At 31.4% G+C, this 20,204-nt stretch overlaps 1 long non-coding RNA gene across 1 annotated transcript in view; it reads left to right on the top strand.

The window, feature by feature from the left end:
• The first annotated feature begins 3,692 nt into the window (after positions 1–3,692).
• LOC145325914 (uncharacterized) overlaps positions 3,693–20,204 on the top strand; it is a 30,601-nt gene continuing 14,089 nt past the window's right edge. Inside the window, exons 1-2 of the long non-coding RNA XR_013881665.1 lie at positions 3,693–3,818; positions 12,658–12,725. This is a non-coding gene — a long non-coding RNA (uncharacterized LOC145325914). The remainder of the gene's footprint in view (positions 3,819–12,657; positions 12,726–20,204) is intronic.

The raw sequence follows: 20,204 nt of genomic DNA, 5'->3' as shown, positions 1-20,204 counted from the left end.
ATAAAATTGTACTTTGTTGTCCCAGGAATCAGTAGATCACATAAAAATTAGTTGTTAAAAAAGTTTTAAAAAATCAACATGTTTAAAATGGACGTACGGACATTCTGGTAATGATTATATAATTGCTACGCTTTCTAAATCGTACCTAACTACTACAGAAATCACCATGCAAAGTTTGAAATCAATAGGAAAATTCTAACATGCCTAAATTAACGAAAAATGCTATCCGTTACAGACGGACGTACGGACGGACCGAACCTAATTATAGAAAAGCTTCGTTTTTAAATAGTTGTATATTAAAACTAGTAGTATTACCATTACCATGAGACAAATCTTGATGCTAATTGGGACAACTAAACCAATTTTTGTCATCAAATTCAAAGAGCAGGGATGCTCAATCATAAATGTTACCAAGATATACTAAAAGAATGTTAATTTATGAATACATTTAGTTTACCTTCTGTACCTGCTTTACTGTTATTATATCAACATAAGAAATTAGTATTAATGTCATTATTAGAAGAGAAATTCTCATAACTATTAGCTATGCCTATGACCTATTTTGTATGTTAAAATTGAAGTGTAGTTTTTAAAAGAGAAGCTTTTTTATGATTAAGGTCGGTAAGATTAAGATCGCGTAGCAACTCTATAATAATTGCTAGAATGTCCGTATGTCCATTTAACTGATTCCTATAACAAGGTACAACATTATTAGCGAGTCTTCTCTATAATCAATTTCTAAAAATGAAAGTATGTTCATTTACTGCATTCTGTAATTACAAAATTTTGCAACAAACTTATGTAGAATTTTGTTTAGACTTAAAAATTAATGTTCTGCTTATCAATTGCTAACGCTCTCAAAAGTAATTGTTCGTTTGTCTGATTTTGGAGGTTCACTTTTATGGATGTTATCATCCTTGATATATTAAAATGTAGATAACATGTCAACCATAGCAGGATGATATTCGCCTTCAACATCATATTGATTTTTTGTTATTTCAGGGAAAAAATATAAAGTTGCATATCCTTTCTTTTCTTCTTGAATAAAATTATTCCTAATGATAAGCTTAGATAACCTAGTTTAAATTCAAAGTTATATAAACTAATTTTCTTGAAATTTCAAAGTAATGTTCTTTTGCTTTTTATAATATTTTGAAGAAAAAAAATAGATAAAAGCACCAGGAATAGTTATTTGTCGCATCGTATTATAGACAGCTTTCCCCTTATATTTAAATGAACTAACTATAAAATGAAAATCAGTTTTGTTAGCCTCTGGGGGCCGAAGGCCCGTACTAACAAAACTGGTATCAATTTCATGATTTTAATCCTCGTTGAAAATTGTCTGTAATACGATGCTATAAATGATTTTTCAGCATGGCTGAGAACCGGTTCTAATTCAGCGGATATTAACCGGTTTAGAAGCCAATCTAAGGACAAAATTTTCGGCAACAAAATTTATTAAAAAGTAGAAATGATATAAATGTATGTATATCTGCTAATATGTCTTATCTAATTTTTTTTTGTCATTGCTTATTATGGATATTATTGTTGCTGTCTACCTTTATCTACAACCCTGTAATTGCTTGGTAACTAAAGGATCAACTGAAAATTGATTACCCATTTGTTCCCTAATTTCCGAAGTAGTGCGACAGATAATCCGACTATTGCAAAAGCTATTTTCAGCTACTTAGGTCAAAGGGAAAAGCGATATCCTTATACTAAAGTAACAGGATGTTTGTCTGTCTGTGTGTCTGTCTGTCTGTGTATACCGAAGGATCTCGCTAACCGCTGAACCGATCGGGTTCTCCTTAACAGGGTAGGTTATAACTATTTTGGGGGAGGGTACCACCACCCTCCCAAGAGAAATAACAAAAAAATTGAAAACTATTTTAAAGAAGGGAGACTTCAACGTAAAATAAAGAGGTATTGTACTAAAGAATTATCGTAGACACTTAACAAACAAAAACATTTAAAGTGCCACTAGAGGCCTCTAGGGGCGTAGCCGCTAGTAATGTATAAACGATTTATACATTATACATTCAAAATTTTAATTTTTTTAAAGTTTAAAGCTTTTTTTGGCTAATAGTAAATATTAAGAAAGGACGAGGGTGATACGTACACAATCAGAAACTAAAAATCAGCTGACCATCTAATGAGCCTAAATATATTTTATATACATCTACACATAAAAATATATTTAATGTTTAATGAAAAGAAGATGGTAGAAGTTGATAATCATAACTATTTTCTGATATCTTGATTTACCCCCTCTCTTTTTTCCTTTCCCTATTTTTGGCGTCATTTTTGAGTCTACAGGTGTTCATACATCTGTTTAATTTTCCTTTGCAATTAAGCTTTTTTTTTTAGGTACAGGGAAGGTTTTTAACTATTTTGGGAGAGAGTATCTCCACCCTCCCAATTTAAAACCCCCCCCCCAAATTTTTCTCTCTCAATATTTCTTATTAAAACTCAAATTAAAAAGTAGAAGGGCGGTTGACTTATCCCCCTCCCATCAGAATTTGCGTCATTTGCGTCATTTCTATTTTAAGATATTTATTACCCGTCATCGAAAAGAAAAAGCATAAAACACACCCCCTGCTAGTTAGATTGGTCTGAGTATAATTCTAGGGTTCCCAATTTTTTTTTGCATGAATGTTATGGTCTTTTTATATTAACCTATTTACAAGATTTTAATAACTTTTTTAAAAATGATATTTTATTACACAATAGCCTATCACAAACATTAAAATTATCCGTTCTCTATAGATTATGCTAGAAGTGTAGTAGAAAATACAATACACAATAGGTAACTCATGTGTGTTACTGTCTTAGCTGCGGCAGAATCCTGCAAATTTCAGCGGCTATTAATTGGTGCTGCATAGCTGCGTCTACGGATTGTCCGTTTTTTGTCGGATTGTATAAAGAATTTCGACTCGGCTGTGGCTACTATTGATATTTTTCAAGATCTGTAAAAGCGCTGTTAATCTCTGAAGGTATTCATCGCATCGTATTATGGAAAGCTTTCTGAGGATTAAATTGAAAAAAATATAAGATTAAAACCAGTTTTGTTAGCCCCGAGGGGCCAAAGGACCATGCTAACAAAGCTGGTATTAATAATCGTTAAAAAATTTATTTGTAATATGATGCTATACATGATTTTTAAATATGGCTGAGAATCGCTTCTTATCCATTGGAAATAATCGGTTTCGAAGCTACACTGGGAAATTTTTTTTATAAATAAAAAAAAATTTCTTGTATATTTGTGGCATCCCTAATTAAATACGTAGTATTGTATAACATAACCAAGGCGCAAAGACTTCAACATTCGGTAAAAACAACGAACAATAGCCTAAAACCTGCCTTTTACAAATATAAATCTTATTAAAAATGTTGGTTTATATATTATTTTGTTAAAGTCCACATCAGATAAAATTATTGGTTGTTAAAGAACATTTTAGCCAAATAAAAACATTTTTTGAGGTTCATTTAAAAAAAAAATCAAACTTATGTAAGCTTTTTTAAGCATGATTTTTTGGGGGTAGAGTGTAGGCGAGTCTAACCATTGACAATTGATAAAAGGGTTTCTACAGCAGTCTTAAAAGTACAAATTTAGAAAGTTTTGCTAAAAATACATTTTACTGATCCATACAAACACTGTGGGGGGCAACGAGCGTATTTGGAGCGCATTAAATATTTCTGTGCGCGCAGAGAGCTTCAGTTCGTGTACGACGCTCGCTAGGAACAGAACAACAATCTTGTGCGCTTGTTTTGCTCAGTGGCTTGTGTTGACTGATAAAACTCTGTTGCTAGGACATAAGGTTCGAGTCTTGTCTATTTTATAAGTGCTTATATTCTATACTTTACTTTGTTAGATTTATAAATTAGAATAATAATCTAAAAAAAAATGTTGATTTTTAAAAAGAATTAATATAAAAATTTTGTCAAGTGACCAAAAATTTATTTATCATTAAAAGTTATAAAACAAGAATGACAACATCCATAAAAGCGAAGCACTGAAACGGTAGGACAAACGGACATTAACACTTGTATAGTGTCAGAACTGAATAATCAGAATAAAAATGTATAAATGTCAAATCAAAATTGTAAGTAAAATTGTTGTAAAACTGCTTGATACAGAAAATGTTTATGGACATACTTACACTTTTAGGACTTGATTATAGAGTTGCTTCGCTTATAATATTGTACTTTGTTGTCCCAGGAATCAGTATACAAAAAATCAGATCAATCGGATTATTAGATCACATAAAAATTTGTTGTTAAAAAAGTTGAAGAATCAACATGTTTAAAATGGACGTACGGACATTCTGGTAATTATTATAGAGTTGCTACGCTTTCTAAATCGTACCTAACTACTACAGGAATCACCATGCAAAGTTTGAAATCAATAGGACAATTCTAACATGCCTAAATTAGCGAAAAAAAGCTATCCGTTACGGACGGACGGACGGGCGTACGGACCGACCCTAATTATAGAAAAGCTTCGCTTTTAAAAATTGTTTTAAACTTGAATATAGAGGACAATTGCGGTTTAATCTATTTACACACTTACATTTACAAACCTTCAAAAGGCAGAATTTCACAGATTAAAAATAAATTTTTATTGATAAAAGATAATATTTAGGTATACTTTTATCTATATCACTTGTTTTCAATGTTTTCAAATTTTTAAGTAAACAAAATATCAAACCACTCCAAATTTATTCAAAAGATAAATTTAAGAGATTGTAAAAAATGCACTTATTGACTGTTGACAAAAAAAAATATGACGCTAAAAATTGCTTAAATTACAAAAAGTACTTACTTGTAAACAAAGTTATTTAAAGAATTGTTCTATCAATCTTAAACTTAAACTTAATCTTAATTTAAACTATAGCTAAAACATCAAAAAACGTCGTCAAAATTTGTTAGACATTAAACCTATAGAATTGATCGATAACGAATCATCGTGACAAAAAAAAATCAATTAACAAGGATGACAACATCCATAAGTAGCGAAGCATAAACAATTAAATAAGAATTTATATATTAGTTGACAAAAGCATGTATATTAGGAAAAAATCACGAAACCTTTTCAACATTTGTTTTTAATTTCTTAATATTTATTTATATTTCAGTACTATGACTAACAGACTGACAGTCAAAGTAAATTACATACTGGATGCTCAGAACAACGGGAAATTTAATTTTGATATTTTTAACTACAAAAATTTAAAAAAAAACGGACCATAAACACCAAAGATATGAAGAAAAATGTGAAAAATATAAAAATAGCCAAAAAATTGCAAAAAGGCAGTCTGACCGCCACTGATGTGTTCTTGAAACGAAAGGAAATTTAATTTTAATATCTATAACTGAAAAACTTTGGAAATTGGGCCATAAACACCAAAGGTATGGGGAAAAATGTGAAAAATACAAAAAATAGCCTAAAACCTGCTTAAAGATAGTCTGACCGTCATAGTTGTTTTCTTGAAACGACAGGAAATTTAATTTTGATTCTGTAACTGAAATAATTTTGGAAATCGGACCATAAACACCAAAGATATGGAGAAAAGTGTGAAAAATACAAAAATAGCCTAAAACCTGCTAAAAAGCGGTCCTATCGCCATTGATGTTTTATAGTTAATTGTGCTCCTTGCTAATGGGAATGTTGTCAAAAAATTTCAGCCTTTTATCTTTTATAGGAGCCGAGAAAATCAAGTTTCCTCCAAACTAAGACGGACAGACGGACATACGGACATTTCAAATTCTAGAGTAGCTTCGCTGCTAATAAAAAGATTGCTTGATAAAATTGAAATGAAATGAAATGAAATATTTATTTTATGACACATAGTAAAATAGGCATACATATATACATGACATAAATAATCACAAACAAGCAGTAAAATTGATCATGATTAATTAATTACAGTATAATAACAAGGTTAATAATATCCACATAAGACAAAAAAGTTAATATACGTGTCAAAGGACTAAATAATCTCTCTCGAGGTGATATTAGATAGCCTTTGCAAATATCAAAGAAAAATAAACTAAAAGGTAGTGTGAATCTTTTTATTAAAACGAGTAAGTAAACATTTTATAAGGGTATATTACAGGGATATGAATAGAGAAAGGATTTGCAGACGGAAATGGTAGGATGATTGTGTGAGTGTGTGTGAGTTCATATTAATGATTAAAATACTTATAATTAAGTAAAGAATGGAGAATTGATTAATCTAAGGCTTGAAAAACAGACAACATAGAGGTTTTACATTCTTAGGTGGCAAGAACGACAAAGTAGTCTATTACATGTTATATCTATTCTTGAGAGAATACATTTTTTAAGCTGCTTCTTAAATTGATTTAGGTTTAAGGCATTTTTTATATTGTCACGGTCATTAAAACTATTCCATGTATTAGGTAGAGAACAAAGAGGAAGCCTCTCTACTAAGTTGATTCTGGAAAAAGGAACAGTGAGATTATTATTGTTCCTCAAATTATAGTTACCATTTAATTCCCCCCTTCTTGGCCACATGTTATTAAAAGACCTGGGCAACAAGTTATTTATGTACTCATAAATAAATTTTAATTTAAAATAAAGTGATAAAGATTCAAAGGGTAAAATATTGAGATCTTTAAATATAGGTCGAGAATGACTATAATAAGTTGCTTGCTTAATACATCTTACAGCCATTTTTTGTTTTGTTATGATACCAGTAAGATTTGAATGTGATGCACACGAATAAATAAGAATTCCATAAACCAAATGACAATGAAAAATAGAGAAATACAGAGCCTTGAGGGCTTTTTCAGTAAGTAGACTTTGACATTTTCGTAGACAAAATAATGATTTAGAGAGTTTTTTGTTCAACTCATTTATATGAACTTTGAAATTCAAGGCTGGGTCCAGAAAAATACCTAAAAATTTTATAGCTGGAATATCACAAAGTCAATTCTATGTCTAAGTAAAGGGTTAGGGTAAAGGGTATTTGGTTCATTATCATCAAAATAGAGATTGATTTCATTCCAAGGAATAAGAGAGGGGGTAGGATAAAATATAGTGAATTTTGTTTTGTTGGGATGTAATGACATTTGATTAGCCCTAAACCACTGGGAAATATTTTTGAGTTCTGCATTAACAAATTCAACAAGCTCATTCAAGTTTTTACCAGATGCTAATATAGTGGTGTCATCACAGAAGAGAAGAACTTTTAAAAGTGTTGTTTTAGGCAAGTCATTAAAAAATATAAGAAACAAAATAGGACCTAATATGCTACCTTGGGGCACTCCACTATCTATCTCTAATGGATCAGAATCAAAAAGGCCAAATTTAACAAATTGATTTCTACCTGTTAAATATGATTCAAACCAATTGAGCATATTGCCATGGATGCCAAATTTACGTAACTTCATCAGAAGAGTATTTTTGGGAACACAGTCAAAGGCTTTACGAATGTCACAAAAAATTCCAATTGTATACTCCTTGTTATTCATAGCTTTACTAATGTGATTAAGTAGGTGAATCATGGGATGAAATGTTGAGTTATTTGGCTGGAATCCAAATTGTAGTTCGTCAATAAGATTATTTTCAGAAAGATATGCTTGCAAGTTAATAGCAATAAACTTTTCTAGAATTTTTGAAAATATAAGAAGTAGAGAAATTGGCCTGTAATCATTAAGATTAAATGGGTCTCCGCCCTTTTTGAAGACAGCAGTTACTTTTGCAATTTTAAATTGGTCAGGTACCGAACCAAGTTCAATTGATTTATTGAAAATATGGCATAAAGGATCTAAAATATAATGGACAACTTTTTTTAATAAGAATGATGAGATTCCAAGGTTGTCACAAGATTTTTTTATCTCAAAGTTATTAACAATTTCGGTTATATTTGCAGGTGTGATTGGGGGAATATTAAAAAGATTGCCAGATTCTTCAAGATAAGAATCAGGTGGTCTGTCAGTAGGTGGTATAGTCTGTCGAATATTAAGAGCAATACTAGAGAAATGCCTATTAAATGCCTGTCCTATGTTCTTTTCACCAAGAATGTCATTACCTTCAACAATAATTTTATCAGTTGTAAATTTTCTTTTTGAGTTCAAACCAGCTGCATCTTTAATAATTTGCCAACTCTTTTTAAGATTGTTTTGGTTTGAGACAAGAAGATTACTGTAATATAACTTTTTTGCAGTTTTTAAAACTTTGTTATAAATATTTTTATATTTAGTATACAATTCCTTATTCTCAGTTGTTGGAACTTTTGCTAATCTAGATTGTAATTCAAATTTCTTATTCCTAGACCTTAATATACCTTTGGTCATCCATTTTTGAATGAAGTGGTAATTTTTATTAAATCTGATTTCTTTAACAGGAAAGTTTTTCTCAAAAGAAGATTGAAATAAGTTTTGGAAAATAGCATAGCTTTCTGTAGGGTTATTTTTTTCAAAGACTTCATTAAAAGACAAATTACTTAAGTCATCTTTAAAGCTTTCAATATTATTGTCAGAAAAGACTCTAGTGGAAATTACTTTTGGGCTTGGCTTGTGTTTATTAGTGCTAATAAAATGAAAAGTTGAAAAGTGATCACTCAAATAAGTGGTTATTATTCCAGCAACCATTTGATCCTTAATATCATTTGTCCATATGTGGTCAATAAGTGTAGCTGTATTATTATGGGCTGACACTCTAGTAGGATTAGAGATCAGCTGCAGGAAGCCAGCGCTGAAGAGCATGCTGACGAAATCAGCTGTATAGTTATGTACATTGTAAGATAATAAATCTAGATTAAAATCTCCACAGAGAATAGCTTTACATTTTCTCTCATTAATTGAATCTAAAATACCTTGAAAATGTTCCAAAAAAAGCTCAATTTGCATATTAGGTGTAAGATTGTTTACACCAGTGCTAGGAGATCTGTAAAAATTACCAATAACAAGTTTTTTCTTGTTGTTAAATTCCAATTCAATAAATAAGCTTTCAATAATTTTTTCATGAAAAATGGAGTACTCATTTAGAACAGAGAAATTTAAAGATTTGTTAATATAATATGCTACCCCTCCACCAACGAAAGTTGATCTTGTTTTAAATACAATCGGATGATACAAAGATATTTCAAAAATGGATGGAATGACAATGGAGTAACATTCTTGTATACAAATGATGTCAAAAATAACCCCTTTTTCTTTCCAAAAATAAATTAAATCAGAAAGGCTAGAAAATTTAGCATTTATGGATTGTAAATTTATACTTAAAATAGAAATGTTTTTAGAGTTATTAAATTTTTCACAAAATTGATCAGGAGAATAATATGAACTATCTAAGTCTATTTCTTTATAAATATCAAAATCTTCGTTGTCATCATATAACAATCTATGAAAATTGTTGTTACTTAAATTGTCTGTTCCAAGCCTATGGAATGTTTCATTCATTTATATTAGATCTAATAGTAGGAGAGAATAATAATCCCACACACACACATACGTGGTAAAGTATACAGGTAAAATGAAGGGGGAAAGAGTAATCAAAAGGGAAAAGGGGCGGGAGAAGGAGGGAGGAAGGAAATAATATATACATGTGAGAAAAAAAAGGGTTGAATTTATCATTTACGGCTAAGAAATTATAGAAGTTTAGGGTGTCCGACAATTTTTTAAGATAAGTGATAAGGTTAAGTTATTAAATCAGAGTTACTTTAATTGAAGAATGTAGAGGAATTAAATTGTTAAATGAAAAAAAAAGTAAAATTAAAAACTACATGAGGTAGAATTTTAAGATTAAAATGAAATTAATTCTTACTATGAATCAGCATTAAAACGAGAACGAGCAAGATCATTATCATTTGGCAATAAACCTGTAGTTTTCACAACTTCACCTTTAGGAGCTCCATTAATCACATCTTGCCAGCCCTGATTTTCATTTAGAGAATTGATGCTGGCAGCTCCAGGACCATCTGAAGACTTCTGACTCCCATGGGCTCCACGACCTTTCCCAGCAGGCTGACCACCACGTCCACCAGGCTGCCCCCCACGTCCACCAGGCTGCCCCCCACGTCCAACAGGCTGCCCCCCACGTCCACCAGGCTGCCCCCCACGTCCACCAGGCTGCCCCCCACGTCCACCAATCTGACTGCCACGCCCTCCAGATTCTCTACCTTCTCTGCCTGGACCTTTTGATCTCAATTGGCGATTGTTAGAGGGAAGATCTGCTCGGCTTTTTCTACTAGCTGCTGGATCATGAAGTGCAGCTACAGCATTATCAACAACAGCTGATGGCTCAATCCTTATATCATCTACAAAAAATACCTCAGAGTGCTCAGCTTCAGTAGTGCCATCTCTAGAGGCTGCCTGTCCTTTGATATCAGCCAGGGAGAACCTAATGTTACCATCAAAAGCCCAAGCAGCCTTGACTCTAGCGTCTTCTTTCAAAGCTAAGATATACTTGTGATTTCTAGCAGTTAGGTCAGGATAGGCAGAGTAATATTTTACCCCCATAGTGGCCTCAGCAGCAGTTGGATTCGGCATATATTGCCTCTTATATCTAAGGAAAAGATTTCTCATGTACCTGGAAACAAATCTTATAATTATGGTTCTAGGTTGATTATTCTGTTTCCTACCAACAAAGTGACCATTTGAGAGAAGGTCAAAGCATTTGGGAACGCAGTCAAGCTTTTCAGGACCCCATTTAGTGTTCACATCAAGGACTTCAGGCTTAGGGGTAAGCTTTCTCAACACAGGTTCTATGACAGCATTATAAGCTGTTGTCATACAAGCTTCATCAGCTCCAACTTTGTTGACTAGATCAGAAGGCACAGATAGCCCATGTATCCTGACTGCCCAATTTCTTGCATACTGTTCGTTGCTATTGCAATATAGCTCTAGCTTAGAAACATTAGGTGGAGCTTTTTTTTCACTATCTTTCGCTTGGCATATAAGTTCAATGAGTTTTTCTGCTGTCACATTATGCTCAGTGAGAATCTTTGATAGATTCTCAATATTTTTATCAGTTTGAATTTCACTGTTATTAGTCGCCATTTTAAAAATAGAAAATTGTTGGACACCCTAACACCAATAATTTCTATTTATAAGTCATACAGGATATGTAGAAATATACGTCCGGTCAGTTCAGCGGTCAACTATCAACTATGAAAAAATGCCCTCTTAAGAATTGATGGATTGTGTAATTTATCTAAAGCGTTATATGAAATAGCACAAAACAAGTAATGATTTATATTAGTGATCAAAAATGATGAGAATCAAAGTAGCAAAGCAAAAAGCTGCTCTCTGTTTCGTTACAAGGATCTGACAACATAGCCATAAACAAAAATCAAAATTATTTAATTGATATTGAAGCTTGGTGTACTATTGTATGTACTGATTCGTGTACTGCGTAATCTGCCCATAGAATAAGGAGGAATAGAAATGAAAACCCTAAATATTTCTGGGAAATTTGAAGGAATCTTTGACTTGCGCAGTAAAGACAATAATGATAGAGTACAAATCACAATGACTAGTTGGACAAAACTAGAAAAGTCTAATTTGTATCAACATCTAATATAAGAAACATAAGAGCGCAACCTAGTTTTATAATTTAAATACTGAGACCAATATTTTTTTGTAAACTTTCTTACATAATTATTTTTTTAAGGCTTAATATGCACATTAAATTCATTTTTAATCCATTGTGAATAGGGAAGAGGAAGCTGGATTCTTGGCTACATGGCTTTTAGTAAATCATTGGAAAAGAAATTTATTTTGAATATTTTTTCTGAATAATTACTGAAATCATGTTATTTACTAACAGCCTTGTAGCCGTTTTGGTCTTTCAAAAGTTCCAATTTTACTTCAGGCTAGCCAGGCAGAATCTTCTACCTGGATTCTATTCTATACTTTATCTTCTTTGAATCTGTCACTGAATAAATGTTTTTTATGTTTTTTGAAGAATGTATCAATTCTAAATTAGAAGTTCATAAATTTTTAGTAGCAAAGCTACTCTATAATTCTCTTTGTCTGTCCGTTAATAAATCAGTCCGCATCGCTATGGTTAAAATGTGAGTTTCTCGGCTGTTATTTATGATAGACAACTGAAATTTGTAGTACAGAATCCTCTGACACATGCGCATCTAATCTATACATTATTTTGTCCGTCTGTCTAACATATTTTTGGAAGATTACGTGATTTTCTTTCAGTATTGCATAATATCTCTCTTTTTTTCTTTTATGAACATATGCTTTATAACTCACCTAATCCTTTTGTGTATTTTATGATCCTTTTTGTTTATCGCTACTTATAGATGTTGTCATCCTTGTTAAAAAGTTATATTTGCTGTGCATTTCAGCGGAATAAAGAGAGGGGTAGGTTTCTGGTAGAATCCATAAAGGTGTGTGTTTTAAGGCTTAAAAATAGTAGTAGAACGATAATATTCACTAAATATGTGTATTTCTTATATTGAAAAGAACTATAGACAAAATTTTTTTTAAAAAGTTAACATAAATTTTTATCGTTCTACTACTGTTTTTAACTTATAACACATAACCTTTACGGATTTCCCAGAAATCTACCCCTCTCTTTTTTGAAATTTTCTACCTAATTTCACAATTTATAGCCATTCATTAACAATAGACTGAGGCATATAAAATATTAAAATTTTTAATATTTTTGTTTAGATTAGTGTCAGTGGCTTCATAAAGAAACTTTCCAATTTCCAAAACGTATCAAACTCAACAGAACAAAGGTAATTTTTTTTAAATTTTAGGCATATTTCTTTATTTTTTAGGGGGCTAAAATACCTCCCCAAATCGTAAAATATCTTTAAACTGTACAGGACCAATAACACGATTCCCTGGAAAATGTTTTAATCTTTTGGACTTATATTTGTACACAAAAATTACTATTTTTAATTTTATTATTATATGTATAAACACAGTTTGATTTTTTAACTTTTTTTTATTGATGAAATACATATGTTTCTCTATAAAAATAGATCATCAGTTCCAATTAAGATGTATAAAATAAGAGTTAAAAAAATATATGTCCTTTTAAAAGACTAAATAAGAAAGAAGTGTTAGAAAATTATACCCCCTGCGGGATTTTTTTCCGGTTATATCCTCATTTTTTGATTCAATATTTGAAAAGAAAAATTATATTTTTTTCTTACATGATATGCTTACAAAATATTTTATTTTAAAATGCATGTTTTCTTTGAATAGTTAAATCTAATTATTTTGAATTCAATTTTCAAGTGAAATCTTATTTTATAAGATATTTCTTTCTGTCTTTTTATTAGAATTTTATAAAAGTGATATTTTTTATCTTAGAATAGTTATTAAATGTCCTACATCAATTAAAATCAATTATAAGTTATGCCTTTTATATAAACCAAATTAGTTTGCTACAAAAATTCGACGCTTCACTGTTAAGGAGAACCATGCATATTGGTACAGTGCAGCGGTTAGCAAACAGATAGACAGACGGACATGGTGTTACTTTTAAATAAAGTTAAAGGGTAATATTATGCTAAACTAAAGATTAGTATTATGATAGATTTGGTTTGGTATGATAAATTATGATGAGATTATGATTATGGACATGAAACATAAAGTTTTGGCCAACACATTTTTATTATACGTGTGCAATAGTTTCCGCATATTTTCACATCTGCATAGTGGCAACATATATTTGCAATAAGATCACAACAATGGATTTATTATCAATTGGATTTTTCACCAGATTATCATGTACTTATAGCGGGCTAAAATAACGGTTTTCCCCATTCCCTCCCTTTCTACTGGCTTAATGAACTGACCAATAAATTACAGGGGAAATAGCAACTTAAATCGACGACTTTTTCCCCCTGTCATTTCCATGTATATTCTACATCCATTCCTATAACAAATAAGTTGTAAGCTAAAGAACTCATTGCTGGTAAGACTGAAAAAATATATTTGGTTTTAGGCTATCTTAACCTTCCGTAAACCGTAAACCTTTCCCCTTATAATTGGCCTAGCTGTTGGTAACAAAAAAATGAGAGGGGGTGACTGTGCTTTTATAATGCTAAAAATATGCGGTTTAATAATGTGTTACATGCGGGGAAGTGTGTACACACCATTTTAATAACATTATTCTTACTAATGGATATATTATTAGTGGATCATACACCAGATTTGAAGATGATTAAAGTCCCTCAACAGATTATGAAGTCATACGATAGAATAGCCAATGAGAGGCCAGTATACACTGAAATTGACTAATGGAAAAATTATGCTGGCCTCTCATTGGTTATTATTTCGTATGACGTCATAATCTGTGGAGGGACTTTAATCATCTTCCCAGATTTTCATGTTCTCTAATAAGGTGAAACACGCAGCGGGCTAGAAATTAAAATAACAATTTTCCCCTTACACCATCTTTACCCAAACCCCTCCCATTCTACTGGAGGAACTTACTGATTAATAAACGAGTTCTATATTAGCAAGCTAAATTGACGAGAATTTTTCCCGTCATTAAATTCTACTTCTCACTATTAAAGGCCTAAATAAAGTCATTAGTAAAAAGTGTTTCGTTTTGAAAAATGATCGAATAACAAAATAACCCTATTTTTTTTTAATTAGTTTAACCATTTTTTGATAACTTATTTTTTTATTCTTGTTTTTTTTACATCAGGGGATGTAATTAAGATAAATTAGGGTAGTGCCATGGATATAGAGATACGTCTATGAAAGAAAAATAAATTTTCCTCTTATTTTTTATCTAAGCAGAAGTAGAATTTTCTTTTTTTTTCATTATTCATCGAGGGAGGGGACATTGGGCTATTTATTACACTAGTCCCCAAAGATTTATATTAAACTATTCGGATTATTGGTTGGTTCTTTAACTAAAGTGTTCAAATGTTCAAACCATTAATTATAATCTATAGAAGGGGTAATTCTTTGTATCATCCTTGGGGATGTACATCAATTTATAGGCCATTGTCTTATCCCTTTAGATCCCTGCTATTTATTTTTAATGTAAGTATAACAGACAACCAATCCTAAGATAGCACAGCCATTGCAAGGGCGATTCCTGTGCTTTGATGGCCGTTTTTGCATCTTACATAGCAGCAGTAATGTAAGATTCGAACCCTAGATCAATTTATCCTTACCGACAACCCGAGATTATACGCAGAAGAAATCTAGAGCGTACTTTTGATAAATTATAAATATTCAGAGCATTTAAATTTTTTTGGCACTCGTTGATAAACAACATATCATAGATGCACAAGGACAAACATTTTCATAATATCCATAATGTACAGTACATACAGCTATATACCTTAAGGGATCTTAAGGGCTAAGACAATGGACAATAAATTTATATACATCCTCAATGATGATAAACAAAACTACCCCTTTCTTAAATCACAGTTATTGGTTGAAAAGTTTTGACACACTAGTTGAAATCTAACCAATCAGAGTTTAGTAAAAGTATCCAAAGTTTTTAAGCTAACAAATAAGATAACGGTATTTTAAAACTTTGGGTACCTGTGTATTTTACAGTCCAATATTAGGTATTTGAATTGAGAGAGCTTTGTATCCTTATACTAAAGTAACAGGATGTCTGTTTGTCTGTGTGTTTGTGTGTCTGTACCGAAGGATCTCGCTAACCGCTGAACCCATCGGGTTCTCCTTAACAGGGTAGCTTCTCATAGGTCCCGTGAAGGTTTATAACTATTTTCTTGGGGGGTGGGACACACCCAACCCCCCCAAAAATAAAAGATCCCCCCCCGAAATTTTTTTAAAAAATTTCTTTTACTAAAATTTTAAAATGAGGGGGGGCACCACCCCCCCCCAAAAAAAAAATTAAAAAAATTTCGCCCCCCCCCAAAAAAATCTAAAATAAGAAATTGGGTTATTAAATTCGACTCTCTCCTCCTTAAGTGCCCCCTAGAGGCCTCTAGGGGCGTAGCCGCTAGTGATTTATATAGTGTTTAAATTATTTACTATAACAATCTCTAATAAAAACAAAGATGAGAGAATCTAAGAGTTATAGAAGACAAAATGCGTGTTAGAATTATGTATATTAATGATTTCACGGTCTGATACTAATTACAACATGATAACAAGGATAAGTTTGATAATTGGTAGCGCAGCAATATCAAGATTACAGAAATTTATGTCGGAGTGGATTGTTCCATTACGTACACATGAACCAAGTTTTTTCTTCAATTCTAATACGTCATTGACTTAAGGGTATCACTAATATATATGTTTGGGAGCAGACATACTTCTTATAGAGTAGCTGCACCACTGATGTTTTATGTAAAACTAGCGGCTATGCCTCTAGAGGCCTCTGGTGGCTCTTTAAATGTTTTTTTTTTATATAAATAATACGATACCCATCTATGTTGCTTTCAAGTCTCTACGATACCTTGCAATATTGCGTTCAAGTCTTTATGGGTAAACAACAATAAAAAATCGTTTTTGTGATTTCTGTTGGGAGGGTGATGGTACCCTCCCCCAAAATAGTTATAAACCTTCCCGGGACCTATGAGTAGCTACCCTGTTAAGGAGAACCCGATCAGTTCAGCGGGTAGAGAGATCCTTCGGTACAAACACAGACAAACACACAGAAAAACAGACAAACAGACATCATGTTACTTTAGTATAAGGATTATATGTACAAATGTTCTAATTAGATATAATAATTAATGAAATAAAGTACAAAATATTTAAAGTCATCTGCAGACAAAATAAGTAGTATATAAAAGGAATCCCCAGGGTCTATGAATATACTTTTTTTCCTTTAAAAAAATGAGAAGTAGGTTATGATTTAGGTCAGGATATATGTAAAAAAAATGGGAAGTGGGTTATAATAGGTCAAGAGATAGTGGAAGCACCCCTGTGGAAAATCTCTTTAGTCAACATTGAAAAATCATTTATTTTTTCTGCCTGATTTTTACTTTGACGTTATGTCCATTATTCAGCGCTATTACATGAAATAATAAAAAAAAGTGAATCAAGTAAAATTGTAAGTAGCTACGCTGCATGTAAATGGTCCCTACAAATTATGTTTAGTATCTGATTAACCAAAAATAAATGTATTTTATTTTGCCCCAGGTTAGGTAAACAACCCTGGTGGTACAAACAACCAGATACCTATTCTTAAAAGGAGATCATTACAGTCGTATATTGAAGTTTAGTTTGACAATAAAGCTTTTTATAAAAAAGGACATCATACTGGCCTACCATTGGTCGATCAAATGTATACTGGCCTGCCATTGGTAATTAAGTTTGTGTATTTGCCTACTCAGGCACAATAAACTGCTTATTTGAAAATTTTTTAATTTTCTATTTCTATTGATTTTAGGTTGCAACATCCTATTTTTTTATATAACTATCCTTATCCTCAAAAAAAAATGCATAGGTAATTACTATCTTTAAACTCATATTTTTATAATTTATGTAGACTTGCTACAGGGGGCAGTACACAGCTGCTTGAATAGGCAGTGAAAAATTAGACAAAGACTCCAGATTTTTAGGGGCGTAGCTACTCTTTAAGTTGATTGATTGATGAGCCACAGTTTCTTAGTCGTCATGTAGGTTGTGACACTCTTATATATCCATTTGGTCCACCTCTTTATCAAGTTTATTTATCAAGCATATTATGACTTGACCAGCTATCTATTGAGAGCTCCTAAATAACCTTATAAAATTATATAAGAAATACAATAGGCATATCTTTTTCAAGCCAAACGTGTAACATAATTAGGGTATTGTCAGTTTCGTGACATCGCCTCTTAGGGGGCGTTTGTCGTATATTCACAGTGGCTTTGTTAGGATGTTTTAGTTTCAGTTACCCACACAGGGTCAGCTAATTGGCCCCGCAGGGTTAGAGCCCCCCAAAAGTACTATAAATAGGAAAAAAAGCTACTGTGAAAAAACGACGAAACGCCCCTTAAATTGCAATATCACAAAACCGACAACAACCCATAATTTCTAAATGCTTCGCTATTAATGCACATAATCTTTGTTGTTGAAGATATTACAGTACAAAACAATTCTAAGATAATCTTTCAAGATTAAAATTTAAACTTTTGTTCTTTCATATTTTTGAATAACATATTAGCATATTCGAGTGGGTAGCAGGCTGAATAAAAGAAAACAAATTAAAATCTAGAAAGTTTTTTTAAAATAAAAAGAATAGTGATAGGAAAAAAGCTAGATTTAAGATAATTTGTTAATTAGATATAACATAATAAAAAGAGGAGATAGGAGTGAAAAATAGAGAAATAAATATGGCGTAGCTGTGTTTAGTGCCCTAGGAAAATGGGGATAGATGTCACAGCTTTTGGCCTACCTATTCTAAGTCACAGTAGAGGGAAAGATAAAGGGAAAAGAAACCCCTAGAAAAGAGAAAGAGAAAAGAGTATTTCCTGACGCCAATAGAATAGGTAGGCCAAAAGGAGTGACATCTATCCCCCATTTTGCAAGGGCGCGCACTATACACAGCTTCAAATATGACGATAAAAAATGAAGAAAAAATCTACGAATAGACAGAAAGACACATACATACTAAGATATATAAGTTGGAAGGAATTTTAATGTTAGAGGGAGATTTGAAATCTGCATCAAATTTTAAGGATTGTTTATAAAATTCGTTTTTTGTATAATTCTTTATCTAAAAGCGGAAATACAATTTAAGTTAATTAATTTTGACATCTGTGATTGGTGGATTGAAAATTATCTTCGCTCTGATAGGAGAAGCTTAAGCGTCGCACATCATTCAACCAATTAGAGCGCAGGTAGTTTCCAATCCACCTATCCTATTGGTCAAAATTTATGAACTTTAATTGTATTTCCCTTTTTTAGATAAATAATTATACAAAAAACTAATTTTATAAAAAATCCTTAAAATTTGATGCAGATTTCAAATCTCCCTCTAACATTAAAATTCCTTCCAACTTATATATCCTAACATACATACAGACAAAGAGAGACAAAAAACTGATGTTATGATAAATTGGGTATAGATGCACCTGATGATTAATTCACTTGCCAACGATTAACATGAAGACTTAACATAAGGTGAACTCAAAAACCGCAGAAAATACTTTTTTCTTGTGAATCGCACAAATGAAGATGTTGTAAGTTTTCTATGGATTTTACCTTATTTGTTTAAGAACCATTCTTTAAGAAATATGCAATATATTTAGATTTTTTTATATAGAAGCAATTTTAGATTTTTTTCAGTTTATAGAAACAACCTTTAACAATCAAGGCGCACAATAGTTTTAATTCAAAGCATTGACTTAGACAAATTTTAACTCCATATAAAGATGGAAGATGGCTTGTTTTTGTTGTTGATAAGATTTATAAGAATAAATGAAGGGTAAGTAAGCTTTTTAAGCCTTGATTTTTTGGTTTAGACATGTGGCAAGGACGTTCAAGTGGGAGGGTGGGGGCAAAGTGTTGAATAACCCCCGCCGACCAAAAAATATACTAGATTTCTCCCCACCCCATCAAAATTTATCTCAAAGGAGACCATAGGGACTCCTAAATATAACCTTTAAACCTATAAAAGAATATAAGGATACTGTACAGAATTTTTTCTCATCCATTTTTCGGTATAATTATAATTTTGATTGATTATACACTATGAAAAAATGTCCATAAAATCTCTATTATTATTTCAACAAATCTTAAAAATTTTAATACATTGTGTTTAAAACTAATAGGTGCGCTAGGCGCAATGGTTATTAGAGGGAACGCCCATTTTTCACTATTTTTAGTATAACCAGAATGATATTATTCAAAAGAGCTGAATTAATTATTTTATTAGCGTATTTTCTCTGCAAAACATGAAAGTATTTTCATAATTTTTAAAAATTTAGTAAAATAAATCTAATTGTATTTTACATTTTAATTCTATAAATGCTTTTATTGAAAAATTTGACCAAAATTGTTGCCCTTAAAAACCATTTTTAAAATTTACTCTGTTTTAAAATCTTTATCTTTCAGCTGTTTCCAACGATTAAGCAATTAATCTTTTTTCTAAAAAAAATTAAATGATTTAAATTTTGATTCTTTATCATTTTTTGTTATTTTAATTTTCCCCAATTAAATGTTTCCGCATGAAAAAATACATCACTTTTTTTCTCAAAAATTCTTGTTCTGTTTCCATCGATATTCCTATTGAATATATTTTTTTTTAGTAATAATGAACTTATGTTCTAAGT

Source organism: Acartia tonsa, chromosome 8 (assembly GCF_053477335.1).
Source record: "Acartia tonsa isolate MP-2025a chromosome 8, ASM5347733v1, whole genome shotgun sequence".
Taxonomy (NCBI): domain Eukaryota; kingdom Metazoa; phylum Arthropoda; class Copepoda; order Calanoida; family Acartiidae; genus Acartia; species Acartia tonsa.
The sequence above is the reverse complement of the archived record's forward strand: the minus strand, read 5'-3'. Positions and strand labels throughout refer to the sequence as shown.